The sequence below is a fragment of the Equus asinus genome, chromosome 8 (genome assembly GCF_041296235.1).
Source record: "Equus asinus isolate D_3611 breed Donkey chromosome 8, EquAss-T2T_v2, whole genome shotgun sequence".
In the NCBI taxonomy this organism is placed as follows: domain Eukaryota; kingdom Metazoa; phylum Chordata; class Mammalia; order Perissodactyla; family Equidae; genus Equus; species Equus asinus.
This window is the reverse complement of record NC_091797.1, coordinates 12,990,952-13,007,513: the sequence shown is the minus strand read 5'-3', so window position 1 is coordinate 13,007,513 and position 16,562 is coordinate 12,990,952. Positions and strand designations below refer to the sequence as shown.

The 16,562-nt window shown below is 43.8% G+C and overlaps 1 long non-coding RNA gene across 3 annotated transcripts in view; it reads right to left on the bottom strand.

Moving 5' to 3' along the window:
- The window catches only part of LOC139045818 (uncharacterized), a 110,306-nt gene that overhangs the window by 63,119 nt on the left and 30,625 nt on the right, over positions 1 to 16,562 (bottom strand). Inside the window, exons 3-5 of one of the 3 annotated variants that reach the window (XR_011504931.1) lie at positions 13,795 to 13,916; positions 12,675 to 12,830; positions 8,615 to 12,511 (exon numbers count right to left, since the gene is read on the bottom strand). This is a non-coding gene — a long non-coding RNA (uncharacterized lncRNA). Of the gene's footprint in view, positions 1 to 8,614; positions 12,512 to 12,674; positions 12,831 to 13,794; positions 13,917 to 16,562 lie in introns of those variants that run through there. The other 2 variants (XR_011504930.1, XR_011504932.1) reach the window with 2 other exon arrangements.

Genomic DNA, 16,562 nt, shown 5'->3' with positions numbered 1-16,562 from the left:
TTTACTGTTACAGATTTATATATCTGTCTCCCCAACTGGACTTAAGCTTCTTGTGGGCAGGTACCAGGTGTTATTTGACTTTGCATTTATGATCCTCAGCATGATGCCCCAAATACAGCAGGCCCCTCCATTTGTTTGGTTTTTTTTCATGGAAAGATACAATTAAACAATGGACAAATGAATGAATACAAGGAACACACTATTCTAAGTCTGTGACCTTGAAGGAGGGGCAGTGAGAAGAAGGAGAAAATCACAGAATTCTGGGCTGCTGCAAATGTCATCAACACATAAGGGGCCAGGCTTTGTTGGTAGACTGAATAAATCATATTTTTTAAACATATGTGTTCTGTTTTTCAGGTATTTATAAATACTAGTGCAATTAATGAAACAAATTTATTTCAAAATAATAACAAATGTGTAGTTGCTTATCATTATATATTTCCTCAAACGATGTATAAAAAAAAAAAAAAAGACCAACTCACCTCATATGAGGAATGAACAGTTTTGACATTAAAAAGAGGCCTTCATATTCCAAAATGGTGGGAACTACTGTGCTAGACTATTCCTTTGAAAGATGTCATGGAGAATTCAGGACTGTGCTGTCTTTCTTGCTTGTTAACTGGTAGTCCACATGGCAATGATGTGGCATGTCTGCCCGCCTTATTCTCTCCTGAACCTCCAGGTCACTGCGCATTTACATCATAAGGGCAGGGCTGCTGTCAGACTTCAAGACACCTCAAAGAAAATTACAAGCTTTCATTCTTTCTCCACCTTCCTATCACAAAAGCTTTCACATCACTGCATTTTCCAACTCAGCCTTGGGTTGTAATTATAGTCATTGCCATAAGAATTCTTCCAAAAGAGGGGCTTATTTACCAGGGAGAAACTCACATACACAAAAGAAAAGACTGCCAGCACAAGAATACTGATTGAACAGTGATAGTTTAAAACATGAAAACTACACACTGAATGTGGCAGTGAGTTGACTTAAACCATGTGCCTTCCTGTCCTAAATATTTATAGTAGCAAAGAGGTTTCTGTGCAACTGGTGAAGCCCTTTCTTTCTCTTTGTGTGTTTATTTCCTTTCATTCTAATTCATTTAAAAGCAGACATCTCTAATCTATGGCTAGAATACTGGATAGAAACATTTAGGGGTTTAAAGCATCTTATGGGGACTGAGAGTGGAGGTTGAGGAGGGCAAAGCAACAGACAAATAGTGACTTCACTTAGAATCTTTATCTACTCACAAGTGATTTTCATGGTCTTGACTTAAGCCATGATGAAGACATAGCTCTCTGGGGCTGATAGAACTAATAGGAAATTCTGGAAAGGATAGTAGATAAATATTTGTTGAGGAATATGTGAATGAATAAGTGGTTGAATGAATGAATGATTAAATGAACGATGAATACTTCAGCCTAACCTTCTTGACTCTCATGCTCCCTTAAGCATCCTATACAGTATTATGGAAATCAACCGCTTGCTGGTTCCCAAACATCATGCTTCCTCCCACTGTAACTTCTGGCTCCTGTCTCTCCCCAGGCAGCCCAGCAAAGCCTGGCAAGCTCCTACTCAACCTTCATGTCACAACTCAAGCTCCATGCTCTGGCAATATTTTATACACATATAATGACACAAAACTCATTATGTTGCAATTTTCCCACCTCAAGTGCAGGAACTATGCATTTTAATCATTGTAGCTAAGCAATTGGCCTGGTGCCTGACACATCACAGGTATTCAATTAGTGATCAGTGAACAACCTTTATACTATTGGACTCTTCCAGTGGCTTCCAAATCAGACTATAAATTACTTCACTGCAGAATGATCTCGTCTACAATTCTTCATTTCTGTCTTCCTTTCCTGGCACACATTAGTCCCCCACCCTGCCCCAGAACTGATCAAACAGCAAGAGGAGTCAGAACAGTTCTGGGTGCTGGGGTTAAGAGAAGGGAGGGAAGCCCACAGGAAGAATTTTAGCCGGGGATGACATCATCAGATTTACCTGTGAGAAAGAAACGTCACAGTTGAGTGAGAATCACGTTTCGAAGTTACACAAGAAGGTCATTGTGCTATTCCAGAAAAAACTATTAGAGATTATTACAGATCTTAACTAAGATTAGGGCAGTGGGAATAGAGTTAGAATATATCTTATGTATTTCAGAGATACAACTTACAGGATTTGATGGCTGACTGAAAATGGTACAAAGGACAGAAGGAGTCTAGATTGACTTCACAGTAGTTAACTTTGGCAAATTGTGTCCTTTAATACAACGGGGGACTACAGGAGGAACAGGTCCACTGGCAGAAGGGAGGAGGGCCTTGAGTTCACTGTTGCTTTTATTGCAAAAGAGGAACCCATGGATCGTCCGGAAGACAACTATCCACCAGTGGCCAGTTGTCACAAAGCTCAGCAGAGCAATCTGGACGGAAGATACAGATTTCAGAGTCATTAGCCAGCAAGTAGAAGTAGAAGGTTAGGTGATGACCCACTTTGCTCAAGGATATTGTACGGAGCAGAAGTTCTGGTGGGGGGCTGCGGTGGAAAGGAGTTAGATGGGAATTTCCCTCCCTGAAAATGTCAGGGTTCACTTAGATGCCATGCTTCCCATTGCTACATATTTGCAGTAGCAGTTTCAAAGATGTGAGAATTATTGGGAGTATAGCACCTTCCCCATAGGGGTGGCTGTGTGCAATCTGAAAGCTCCTTACGTGTGTCTGATATAATCTCCCATCTTGAGACCCACTGCGGAACACACTTCTATAATCACACTGGACACATCTATTGACATAGTTGACTCTCCTACTAGATTCGGCACCATGTGAGGGCAGGAATGTCATCTGGGCTCAAATCTATATCCCCAGTACTTAGCATAGGGTCTAGCACACAGGTATTCAAATGTTTTATGAGTCAAATGACCTCATTTATTGTTGATTTCATGAGGTCTGGTTTGTCACTGACATTTCAAATGTGAGAAAAGGAGGTTCCACAAGATTAAGTAATGTGGTCATGTCACACAGCTAATAAGTGGTTCAGCAAATACCTTGCCCCGGCGTCAATCCAGTGTACTTCCACCACAGCACACTGCCTCTGCTCACTCCTAAATTGGCCACCACCATCACAGGGCAGGACAGGAGGGTGACTTAGCAGCTAGCTGTAGCATTTCTGGAAAGACTTTTCTGAATTAAACTCAAAGTGCCCTCTAAGATTTGTGCAGTCTGCCTTCTCTCTCTCTACTAACAGGCCTCTTAAAATACCAGGTGAAGAGAAGAGGAAGACAGGGGCTATTTCAAATTGGACTCACTGTAGAGAGACACTCAGGCTAGCTGGGAAAAGAGAAGAAATGACGAATGGAAGAAGTATGTGGCATAATTCTTGATACGCCTCACCCTTTTATCTGATTAAATAGGAGTTTGTTTTCACATGTTTCTTGTATGAACAATATGATTTTTCAAACAGGAAATTAAAACCTTTGCTGCTCTTTAGCACTCTTAACCAGAAAACTGATACGTGGATGCTGTATTTAACATATAGGATATATACTAAGAAAAAAGAAGACAATGCTGAAAAAGGAGTCGGGGCTGGAGAGGACATTTTATGATTGAAAAGTATAGAGTGGAGCAGCTTGAAGACCCAGCTGTTCTGTGGTTGCTGAGCAAACAGCCCCTGACTTGGAAACACCTCACACCTACAAGATGACTTCGCCTCTCCGCTGCCTGGAACTCCTCCAGGAAAGCGGCTGTGAAAGACCTGGCAGCTTCCAGAGAGCCTGCAGATCTAAGAGTGGTGGAAGGAAGACCCTTTCCTTTCTCAGTCTCCTGGAGAGTGATTCTGATCTGAGATCTGTCTTTCTGAAATAAGCTTCAATTAGGAAGAAGTATAAGCCATTAGGAGGGTAAAAGGCCAGTCATCACTCAAACTTGATTGGCATTAGTGTCATCAATTTGCTTTCTAACAAACAGTAGAGCCTCCAAGGGCAAGGGGGTGAGGTTGGAGGTGTGCGGCCCACCCTGCCTGCTCCTCCAAGTCAGGGAATGTGGGTGGGCATAATGCTGCCTGAGGATCTAAAGGACAGCAGTAACAATGAGGCAGGAGAGGAGGACACAAAGAAAGAAGGGTGCCACAGGCCAAATCTGCCAGTATAGAAAATTCACTAAGGGTTGACCGCGCACCAAGAAATGGGAAGGGACCCTCTTTCTCCTTTAGTGCAGACCTGGAAGCCTTCCCGAGCTCCCTCTGCTCCAACTCTCCTTTCCCTTCTCTGTGCTTGAGGACTCCTTGTTCATCCTTTTCCTATAATGGCTGTTTTTGTAGTTGTCTGAATGGACCTCTTGATTTAGGCCCAAGAAGGGAAATAACACTTCATGTGAATCAAACTACTGGCTGCTTTAAAATGATCTCATTTCAATCTTATAACAATCCTGTATGGCAAGAACTATTATCATTACCAGAAAACCAGGGCTTAGAAAGTTAAAACACTTTGTTCAAACTCACAAAGCATCAATGAGCAGAGCAGAAATTCAAATCCAGGTCTGTCTGAATCCACAATCTTTCCTCCAGAGACGGGGGCCCAGAATAAAGTCTTGCACATTGTTTTCCTCTCAGAGTACCCAGCATGGTAACTTGCATATGGTAAGTGCCCAACACATATTTACTGAATTGATTTTGAGTTTGTCAATCTTTTTTTTGGGGGGGGTGTCAATTTTTACAGAATTGACCTCATGGTCAATGGGAACATATGTTAGTCGGATGTACCAGTCACTATTCTTGTCTACCTTCTCAGGGTCTCTCAACGGCCTCATCCACACACTATGCTCTACTCTACTCCAGATATGGATGAGAGCCCACATTTCAGGACATTGGACCTGGCCACCTGGGGCCTCTGAAGGGCCAGATGACATAATACTGAAATGTAGGGGAATTCGTCCCTGTGGGATAAAACTCAGTCAAGGGTAAGTGGGGGAGAGGAGAGAGCGGGCAGATAAACTTTGTCCTTCTTTTCTTGCAACCCTCGTGGAGAAAGCCCTGATGCTGGGGGGCAGAACCACGTTCAGCAAAATGCTGGGCTTTCTGAGCTAGTGGGGAAGTAGCGGCCAGCAGGCAGCTCATTGCCTCCCCTGGCCTTGCATTCTCCCTTATCTCCCTTCCTTTTTTTCTCACCTGCACTGCCCTGGGCTTGTACCTCCCAAGTAAACTGTCAGCACTAAGACAAGAAACAAAGAGAGACAATATATGTCATAATAAGAATAATCCAAAAAACTCTAACAAACATGTTCTTATATGGACCTAGTAAGAGAGACATCAAATCTATTTATAAAGGAAAAAATTGATGCCACATGGAGAGATTGGCAAACTCTAAATCAAAGTGGGAGATTTGCATACACCTTTCTCGGAGGCTGATCGATTTCAATACTCCTCCCTTTGAAGCTGAGAGAGCAAGCAAAAGAAAATAAAAGGTAAGTCTGTACCAGATTTAAATGAGAAAAAGGATGCAAAATAACTTTGAAAACCCAAAGGAGCCTGGAAGCCTGTTGAACAACCATAACATAGTTTTTATGGAAATATAGGTTTGGAAATGTGAAAAAACACCTGTATTTTAGGACATGACAACTTCATAAGTAGGGGAGAGCGCAGTCCTCAAAGTCAGGGTGCAGAACTGTGGCACCTATGATTCCCATGCCCAGCTCCTCAGCGGCCCCAGGCTCATGATTCACTCTACAAGGAAAATCTCCCAAGAACCTAAACTCTGCAGGTCAAACCACACGGTGCTGTCGGAATAGAAGGCAGGGCTTCGCAGACGTGGGGTCTTTGCCCCCAGCCTCCCACTTCTTTAACTCTCTCCGTGTGATGAATCTCTACTTCCCAAGCAAAGTCAACTCGGAGTGCTACCAGGGAGCTGTGAGAAAGTTGTTTTGATGCTAATACTTTTACAGAGTCGTGCACTGGAAAGTCTTGTGCTCTTTTACAAGTGAACAGCGTAAAATTTCACCCCATTGTGGGGGATCAAAATTGGCCACCCTAAAATTTGTCTCTTTGGCTTGATTATTTTTCAGAACAAAAGACTCTGAAAGAAACTCTGACCTTTTCCCACAACTGCCTAAAAGAATTTAAGATAGAAGGCCTGTTCCAGGAAGGAGCTAATACCATAAGTTAACCGTAATGTAATGTAAAATGTGTCTCTCAGGTCACATTGTCTCTAGTTGGTCCATTTGCATTTCCATCCCCATGTAAATTGCCTTCCCCTCCTTGAGGTCCCAAACCACTACCCACAACATCCTCTTTTGTCTTTAGCTAAAAATGGTATTTAAAGTGGCTGCTTTGGCCATTCTGTGAGTTGCTCAGTTTTCCTGGGTTTCTCCCATGTATACATGTTATAAAGCTTGATTAGATTTTCTGTTATTCTGTCTCATGTCAATTTAATTTGTAGACCAGCCAGAAGGACCTAGAGGGTAGAGGAATTGTCTTCCTCCCCTATACTGTCATAGTTTTTCTCTTCTACTCTATATTGTTGCTATTAATTTAAATTCCTTTCTACCTGAACTTGTTATATGGAGTTTTCCGATGACACATTAATTTAAAAAGCACCTGTTATTTTTTCCTCATTATGAAAGCAATACTTGCTCACCGCAGAAAGCTTCATAAATACAGAACAGCAGCAGAAGAAAATAAAACTCATTCATTATCCTACCACCCAGTGGTGGCCCATCTTACATTTTATTTGAACCCTGTGCCAACTTTCTGAAGCTTACTGACTAGGTTCGTAGGCCTGGCCTTTTCCTCTCACTTCCATCCTTTCTTTCTGTCCTTCTTGTCTCTCTCCCTTCCCCATTTCCTTTACATCTGCTATTCATCACTAAATAACAAACAGTTTGACAATATGAAAATTGTAAATCTCATTATAAATATTGCATTAACTCAGAAGATTTAGGTGTAACAGATCCACAGTGAAGACACGAATTTGTCAGTCAGATTTAATATTAAAGGTAACTACTAGCACAAGTCATCTGAGGTACGAATTGGATGAGAATCAGGAAAGAATCAGTTTCTGGGGTCACCCCCAAAGCTCGCTTTTCCCCAGCTCTACAAACAGTGTTGGCAGTCCGGACCTCTCTAGAGCAAGGCTCTCTTGTTTACTGTGTCCTAACAATAATGGTACAGAGCAAATAGCACTTACTATGGGCCCCACCCTGTTAGAAGTGCTTCATATGTGTTAATTCATTTCGTTTTCACGATAATCCTGTGATAGAAGTACTGGTGCCATCACTCCCATTTCGAGTGATGAGGATAGCCAGGCACAGCAAGATTAAGCGACTTGCTCAGTGTCTCAAGGCTGATAAGAAACAGAGCTGGGATTTGAACCCTGGCAGCCTGTTTCCAGAATCTGTAGCTTCAAACTACTATGCTGTGCTGCATCTAAAGTGCTTTCATATCCTTTAAGTTGTAATTTCCACAGCACAGGATGTAAGAGATAATTTTAGGTGGTTCATGGAGAAATTTTTTAAAGTACCATGTATTTACTTTAACATGTGTTAGGAAAACGATTCTTGCACAAGGGGGATGTCACAAATGTTTTCAATTTCAAGAAAAATATTAAGTAAATAACAGTACAAATAGTATGTAAAGGTTGCAAAAATAATAAAAGTTGGGGCTGGCCCAGTGGCGCAGTGGTTAAGTGCGCAAGTTCCACTTCTAGGCAGCCTGGGGTTTGCTGGTTTGAATCCCAGGTGCAGACATGGCACCGCTTGGCACGCCATGCTGTGGTAGGCATCCCACATATAAAGTAGAGGAAGATGGGCACGGATGTTAGCTCAGGGCCAGTCTTCCTCAGCAAAAAGAGCAGGACTGGCAGTAGTTAGCTCAGGGCTAATCTTCCTCAAAGAAAAAAAAAGACAAAAATAATAAAAGTGACATGCTAACGAAATCTGGGAAACACTGTTAATTTAAAAACCAAACCAAGATCCCACCTCCATGCAGCACCTGGGGGAGATTTCCCACCAGCGGAGCAGATCAAAGATGGCGGGTTCTAGTTCTTGGTCAGTATGTATCCTGTTAGCACTGTGAGTGAGGCCTCTCTGATTGAACTTTTTTTTTTAAAAAAGTAACATCCTTTATTCTCCCATAAATTATAATCCTATTAATTTATTAGATATTTCCTGCCTTGAAAAATGGCCAGTCCAGGTTTCCTAGACGGAGATTCTACCCAAGGAGCAGAAGAAAGCTGACAGTTATTTCATTACTATCTTTACTATACTTTCATTGACTTTCAGAGAAATAAGTCAGAAATCATACAAGGTTGTGTGTGGTTTTTGTAAGCAGTGCCTCGGCTGTGGGCTGGGTTGCACGAGAGGCATATAGCGCTGCCCTCTCTGAGGGCATCTGCCCCAGAGGAGTGAGGGCCAGGAGGATGGTGTCTCGGCAGCTCAGATGACCACTTGCAGTGGATAAACTACACACGTGTTTTGTCTGCCCTGCCTTTAAATTTACGCTTTGATGACTTGATGCCATAATCCTATGAAGCTCTGGGCTACATAGAAGTTGAAGACGGTTTTTCAATTTTTTACAAAGTCCGCTTTATGACAATGCAGGAGGCATTTTTTTCTCTAGTCTCAGTTACAGGAACAGACTTTTATTTTAGGAAATTGTGAATACACTCATTGTTTTGATACAACAAAACTTACAGCCCAACTAGTAGCCTTCTGTCTTAGTAATTAGCAGCTTTTATGTCTCAGATATACAGAACCCATAACATGCAGTTTTTGACTTCTGCTTCATCTCCTCATTTTTCCACTTATTTTTCATTTGGCTTATTTTCGTTATTCTTTTATTCAAAATTTTATTTTCTTCTGTGGCACGTATATCCATATAATCCATTTTATATCTTGTGTGGAACAAAACAGAATGTAAATAATAAGATTATTATTCCCCAAATACTAAGTATTAAATAGATTATCACTTAAATCAGTAAAGGCAGAAAAACTGTAGAAAACTGTAGAGAACTCTTTTTTACTGCCAAACTCAATTAATTTGGCTTTGTGGGCCAAACCTAATTTACAAGTCTTTCCCGATCCCACTCCCAGAGGTACATATTCCCAGTGCATTTGACAGCATGCTTTTCCCTTCTCTGCTTTATGTCTTAATAACTGAACTAATTGCCTGGGTGTGGAGCCACTGTAAGCAAACTTATCCATTTCTTTTCTCTATCACCGCCTGACCTATTTTCTATGGTGTCTGGGTATTTGTAGTAATATGCATGATTCTCTTGTTCTATTAAAGTTCACGGTCATTCTAGATCATAGATCTATTTAAAGTTTAAAGAAATAGTTGCTAAAGAAATTCACAGTGCAAAGAAAGAGGTAGAAAAACCAGAGTGCTAATCCCAACACTTGCCTCAGACTTGTGTGCGAAGGCCTAAATAAACATCTTCGCCATGTCTTTGCAAGACTATTTTCAGCCTTTTAATTAAACTGTCAGCGGTGCTTTTTAAAAGCCCTGCTCCACCCTCTGTCCATTCTGAAATGAAGGGAAGTTGCATATACACCTCGAGACTTCAGGGACTACGTTAGACTCGAGTTTCAACAGTTGCGGACATGGGGAGTTCATTTGTGAGCTTCCGGGTATCTACGAACCACCTCCTATTGTATGCAGAAACTTTAAGGATAGAAAAATAGGCCTTAGCTTTCATTAGATTCTGAGGGGACTGTGATCTAAGCATGGATTCGCTGCTCTAGAGCAATTTAAGGAATGGTTATGCTCCTTCAGTGAACAATGCCCTGAACATCTCATCCTTTGACATGGAACCAGCAGTACTCTCTCTCCCAACTTGATTCAACCAAACAGTTCTTAAACTCCCTCATCTTCAAGGCACTTGTATGTCCATTGGGAAAACAAGGATAGTTCTGGTCCAGCCCAGGCCTTCCAGGAGTTACAGTCTGATCAAACCTTAATGTGCAAGAGAATCAACTAGGGATCTTATTCAATTGCAGATTCCGATCTAGTAGTTGTGGAGTGAGGCCCAAAATTCTCCATTTTCTTAGAGAGAAAGAATAATTATTAGTAGTATCAAATAATTTATATGTGCGCCTGACTTTAAGCAAAAAAACTCAATGTTGGTCAGTCTAGATTTATTAAACAGGTAAACCAGGAGCCTATCATTTGTTGTATTAAGGGATGTACCATTTAGCACGTGGGTTCCCATACTTTGCTGCACATTGGAATGTCCTGGGAATCTTTAAAATCTGCTGACCCCTCGCCTCCCCACCCCTAGACAGGCCGATTTAATTGGTTAAGGGCGCAACCTGGGCAGGGCACGGGGACTTTGATTAGCTGCCCAGGTAATTCTAATGGGAAACAACGTTTAGGAGCCACTGATGTAGCAGCTACCACCACTGTCTTTGAATGTCATAACATCTGAAAGTGATTAGCAAGGGTATGATAGAAAACTTACCTGCCCGAACCCTGAACCTTCTACTGGAAGGGACTGTCTGAGCTTTCAACAAAGACATTTCATGCTATCTTCTGGTGATTTCTCCGAAACCTTTTCTAGGACTTAACTGTTAAACTTTTCTACTGTGATAAAGGCCAATCTTGATAGTCAGGCAAAGTCAGAAGAAATTAGTTGTTTAGGGTAACATAAAATCTATCTTATAAGTAAAACCCTAAATGGTACAAAAGACCAAAAATACATATTAAAATAGGTAGGATCCTAAAAATGTGTTCTGGACCCAGTTCCCAACTTGTGGAAGTGGTTTTTCCCCACACCAACATGCAGTTCTCTGGACATCAGTTGGGTATCCTATAATTCGACTCAATTCTGACACTGTCTATCTGGAGATAACATCAGATGGCACAGGTTAAGGGCTCAGCCCCACAAGACAGCACCCCCGCCCCCACCCCACCCCCAACTTCAGATGCCAATTGACTGCCCAGGCTTCTAACAGACCAGCTGTAGATCAGAGGTTACAACAACCCCAGCCTCGGGTTCAATTAATTTGCCAGAGTTGCTCACAGAACTAGGAGGAACATTTTACTTACTAGATTACTGGTTTATTATAAAAGGATCTATCTCAGGAATAGACAGATGGAAGACACACAGGGCACCGTGTGGGGAAAGGGCACGGAGCTGCCATGCTTTCTGAGCATACTGCCCTCCCAGCACCTCCAAGTCTTCACCAACCTAGAAACTCTCTGAACCCTGTCCTTTTGGGTTGTGATGGAGGCTTCGTTACACAGCCATGATTGATTGAATCATTGGCCGTTCACCATTGATTCAACCTCTAGCCCCTCTCCCCTCCCTGGAGCTGGTGGGGGGAGGAAGGGGGTTGGGGGATGGGGCTTAAAGTTCTAATCCCCTAATCAAATGATTGGTTCTCCTAGCCATGCGCCCCCAACCTCAGGTGCATTCCAAAAGTCATTCATTAACCTAACAAAAGACATCTTAACAGTTCTCATCACTTAAAGAAATTCCAAGGGTTTAGGAGCTCTGTGCCAGGAACAGTGGATGAAGACCAAATATGTATCTTATTATAAATCACAATATCATAGATCCATATGAAAAAGTAATAAAACTTCATTGAGGTATACAACAGAAGATTCAAATGAATGAAACAAGATCGTGTGTTTCTGGACAAAAGGACTAGAAATATAATGTCATAGTTGACTAGAGAGACTAAGGAGTCAGACTCCTGTTTGGATCCCAACTCTTCCATTTATTAACTGCATCCCAGCACAAGGAGCCCTGCCCGTCTGGAGTGATGAGATTTCTAACGTTCTGGTATATCAGCGGGTCCAACCCTGCACTGCAGCTTTGGGGGCACACTATGGAAGGGAGTGGGAGAGCTGTGTCACTCTACAACTGCTTCCTTCCTTAGCAAGCTTGCAACCACTCTGCTGCCTGCCATGCATGGTCCATTGTCATGTGAGCACAGTTAAAAAGAGTAAGAGAGGCTTATCAGAGAGTGGACACAGAAGCTTGACTCAGCCTGTGGGCAACCAAAAGGCCTAACAAACATTTCTGTAGATTTACGCTCATTACTGGCTCAGGGCTTAACCAGCACAAGATGGCATGTTTTACCAGCCTTTTTTATTTTGCACTAAGTAACATCATCAGAGAAACAAATGCCTAACATAATACAGTTGGCTGTAAAGCAACTTGCAGGCGTCCCCTTCTGTGGAAAGCTCCAGGGTTTGACCGAAAACTGCTTCATAAAATGGCTCAAAGACCCGCGGGCTTCTTAGCTGCTCAGAGCTGAAGTGTGCTTCCGCTTTTGCCAGGCTTCTGACCTTGTTTCAGTAGAAGAAAGGGGCTCTCCTCAGCTTGCGGCCTTCCCCTCCCAGAAGGTCATTAGCCTTTAATAGTGAAGCTTGGTACCTGAGGGGTGCTGTGGATATTAAAACAATTTGCTGTTTTCCTGTTTAACCTGAGGGGTGACTCAGGGGTCTCGAGGATTTGTGATTCTGTTTTGCAGAAGAAAGAGAATGCCTTCAGGGAGGTTGCAATCACTGTGGCCAGCCCTGCGCAGAAGTTGAAGCCCAGAAGTCAGATTGCCCAGGGGCTTATCGGGACGACCCCTTTGTTTCCCTGAAGCTCCTCCTGCCAAGCCCCTTAGCTCTATAAACCCCCCTGCTTTTTGTTCTTGGGAAGGCAGATTCGAGCAAACCCAGGCTCCTGCCTTACCGTTTTGGCCAATTTGAAGAAACCTTTCTCCATCTTCAAGCACCAAGGTCTCAGTGTTTGGCTTGCTACGCATCGGGCACACGGACTTGAGATTGAGAGGTTTGGTATCAATTTTGGTGAACCAGCCAGGAGTCTTGTGCCTGTGGATGGATAGCCCTGGTGGGGGTGTGAGTGGTCAGGGATCCCAGCAGCTGCCCAGGTGTCTTTGCCCCGGGGGGACTTCCCCTGCTGCTCCCCCCACTTCCCACTGGCATTAACCACCCTTAGTGCAATGCTCACTTGGAGTGGGGAAATGCAATGGACTTTGGACCTTGGTCTACTTTTTGTCCTTGTGTGGATGCATTTGTCTTGTATGTGAGTACTTTTGGTTTTGCTCTGCTGGGTGAGTCATCACGGCATGCGAGGTTGAGAGTTCAGTGTGTCTCCATTTGCATTTTGTGTGGTGAGTGAGGAGGGACCCTTGTTTGGGAAAGATTCAGGGAATTGTTGGACTTTACCTTCTGTTTTTGTCCTGCAGGAGACGGATTTTGTCTTTGTGTGGGTGTATTTGCCTTGAGGGTGTGTGCATAAGTTTGTTGGTTTGATTGAAATGGGCAAGTCCTTAGGGTTATCGGTAGCGATGGTGGTGCAGAGGGGAAGGTGGCACGGATGTGGCTTGGGCTGGCCCGGTGCTCCCTGCCCCATCACAGCAGCAGCAGCCTCAGCCGCAGAAGTGATGGTGGTGGCGGGGATGGTGGCCTGAGGGCAGGTGGGTGCCTCTGTGCTTGGCCTGGCTCAGCTGAGGGGCCATGAGTGGTGGTTGCAGTGTCAGCAGTGGTGGAAGAGGCTCAGCACCCAGTCACTTCACTGCGGACTGGACACCGGGCTGGAGCCAGAAGAAATATGTCCCCGGGTCAGAAATTCGTGGGCCTAGTGGGAGGGCTGTGCCAGGGACTGACCATGAGTGGAATCCCAATGACCTTGAGGATTAAGAAAAGCTAGGACATTTTCAGGGTCTGTGTCTGAAATTGAGGTCCAACAAGGCCCTGAGGAAAACCCCTCCACCTTTTTAACCAGAGGTTATGGGACTGCTTTGGGCGATATATCCTGAGGCCCAGGGTGGTACAGTGCTTCTTAATACCTGTTTCACATCTGTAAGTGCTCCAGACATCCGTAGGAAACTCCACAAGTTGGCTATAGGTCCTGATACTAATGCTGCACAGCTAGTAGAGGCTGCTTTTGGGGTGTTCAACTGGAACGAAGCTGAGGAAAAGAAGGATAAGAAGATGCAGAGACAGGCAGATCTGCTCACAGTGGCCTTCCAGACTGTTCAAGGTAACCCTGTCACTGAATAATTGCAGCGAGGAACTCAATGGTGGGTTTGGAAGCATTTAACTGTTTAAAAGATGCAGTCACCAACCGCTCTGAACCAGACCAGGCCCCACCACAGGAGCCGAGGCCTATGACCTTTGCCTCATTTTTAGTGCTAAGATCTCCACCCCAGGAGGAGCTTAGGCCTTATTACCATGACCTATCTTACCACAACCTGCAGTGTCTGTGGAAGCAGCTTTGCCAGCTGAGCCTGTGCAAGTGAATACCTACGGCTCCCTTTTGAATATTCATTCGCCATCTGAAATAAAAGGCCCTGCTGTCCTGTGTTCAGGGACACCATGACTTTGGCTATGATTCCACATGGCCTCCTATTTGCTGCAAATAAGTTCTACTTTGTGTGACAACTACGTTTGGTGGGGAGTCTGATTTTAACTCTGCCAGGAGGCGAATCCACTTCTGGCTCAGTAACAACCTGAGGGAGAGGAAGAAGATGCGTGGGTGAGTGATCCCAGCTTCTACTGAGGGACCAGAAAGCCAACAACAAAGTTGGGGGTTAATTGGTGTGCATACTGCGAACAGGAAGGGCATTGGCAGGGGGACTGTCCGAACCGTCCCCAGAGAGGGAAGCGATTGAACAGGACCAAGCCATGGCAACTTCCCTTGACTACGGACGAGATGTGATGGGGCCGTGGGACACCCTAGTTGGCTCTAGGAGCCCTGGGCGACCCTGGCAGGAAGAGGAGAGCCTGTTGACTTTTTGCTCAATACTGAAGCCACATTCTAGGTGTTGAACACCCAAAAGGGAAACCTTTCTGAAGGAAAGTGTGACATAAAAGTGGTCTCAGGAAAAGGAGAGATTGAAACGTCTCCGGAGCCCTTGACCTGTGAAATAGGATAAAAAATGCTGAAGTATTCTGTTCTGTATGTACCAGAATGCCCTGTTCCCCTTCTAGGGAGGGACATGCTACCTAAGTTAGGGGCATCAATAAGCTGGGGTCAAGAGAAAATAGAGATCCAAGTTCCCAAAAGTCAGGGAGTGGAGCTCATGGCCCTGTTACAGGATACAGCAGCACCTTCTCACTGTCCGCCTCCCTCCACTTCTTTCTATCACCCAGGTCCCCCTTATCTTAAAGGGCCTACTTTCAATTTTCTTTCCCGTTTAAGCTGTCACTGTTTTTCCTCATGCCTTCTCCAGTTTCTACTCCCTTACCTCCATTTATCACTAAACTCTTTGCCATTTGACTTCTGCTGAAATGTCTCTTTTCCAGTGAATCAGGGACCTGCTAGGGAGCCCTGGACCCCTCCACCACTTCCTCCCACCTGGGACTCTCTCCTCCTGGTTCCTCTCACATTCCTTCTTTGTTTTATGATTGGCTCCTCTTCCCATAGTCTGTATGTGGACAAGTCCTAGGATTCTGGCCTCTTTCTTCCTCCTTAACTTGTGCTTTCTCTCTGAACGAGGGTAAAAGCTTCCACTACTTAAGCCATATACTCTGCACAGCACCAGTCTAGTTCCACAGCTCCAGCATGAACTTGTTCAATTCCAGCTCTGCTCTTTCAGCTGGGGAAATAACTTAACCTGCCTGTCCTGATTGGGCCTCAAGGTACCCATCATTCTCTGATCGCCCTCCTTCCCAACCCTAGATTATAATAATTATTATAGTTACAAGTTAATGAGCACCCACGATGTGCTATAGATCACCTATTTAATGCCAATGATATCCCAATGAGGCAAGTGTTTTTATTCCTGTTTTATAAATGAGGAAACTGATGTCAGTGACACAACTTGCCCACATTCACCCAGCAGAGCTGGGACTCAAGGCCAGCTCTAACTGAACCAACCTATTAGCTTTGATGCTTTTAGAATACTTGAGGATAACGGTTAAATGCCATGACAGCTGACGCTAGATCAACTGGGTTCCTACCCTGGCTCTGCCACTTGCTAGCTAGTGATTTCAAACCCGATCCTTAACCTCCTCTGTGCCTCAGTTTCCCAATTTCTGAAATGGAGATAATACTAGTGCTCACCCCTCAGGGTGCTCTGAAGTCTTAATGAATGCAAAGCACTTAGAACAGTGTCTGGCACAGAGTAAGTGCGACGTAAGTGTTAGCTATTAGGTTCTTATTCAGCATTGTCACTTCTTGTCACCCCTGTTTCTTTTTAATGAAGTGACCATTCTTGCATTGATCTTTTGTTGCATCCACAACATCCTTTTAACAAATAATGTCAATATTTTGGTGAAAACCAGTATTTGGTTTTCAAAGACACCTCCACCTCATCATTGCTTGTTTATTACTTCTTGATTGGAAAAAAGTAGAATAGTTTCCTAACTGGTCTACTCTCCTATAATTTAATATTTCTCGAAACAGTGCAAAGACCACCTGCATCAGAATTAAAGGGAGGACTTGTTAACAGTGCAAATATTTGGATCCACACTTACAGATAGTGATTCAGTGAGTCTGGGGTGAGGTCCAGTAATCTGAATTTTAACAGAGTCCTCAAATGACTTTTATGTATACAATTTTGAGGACTACTGCTGTTCATCCCCCCTGCAGAGGGACATGTGGCTTATTTCC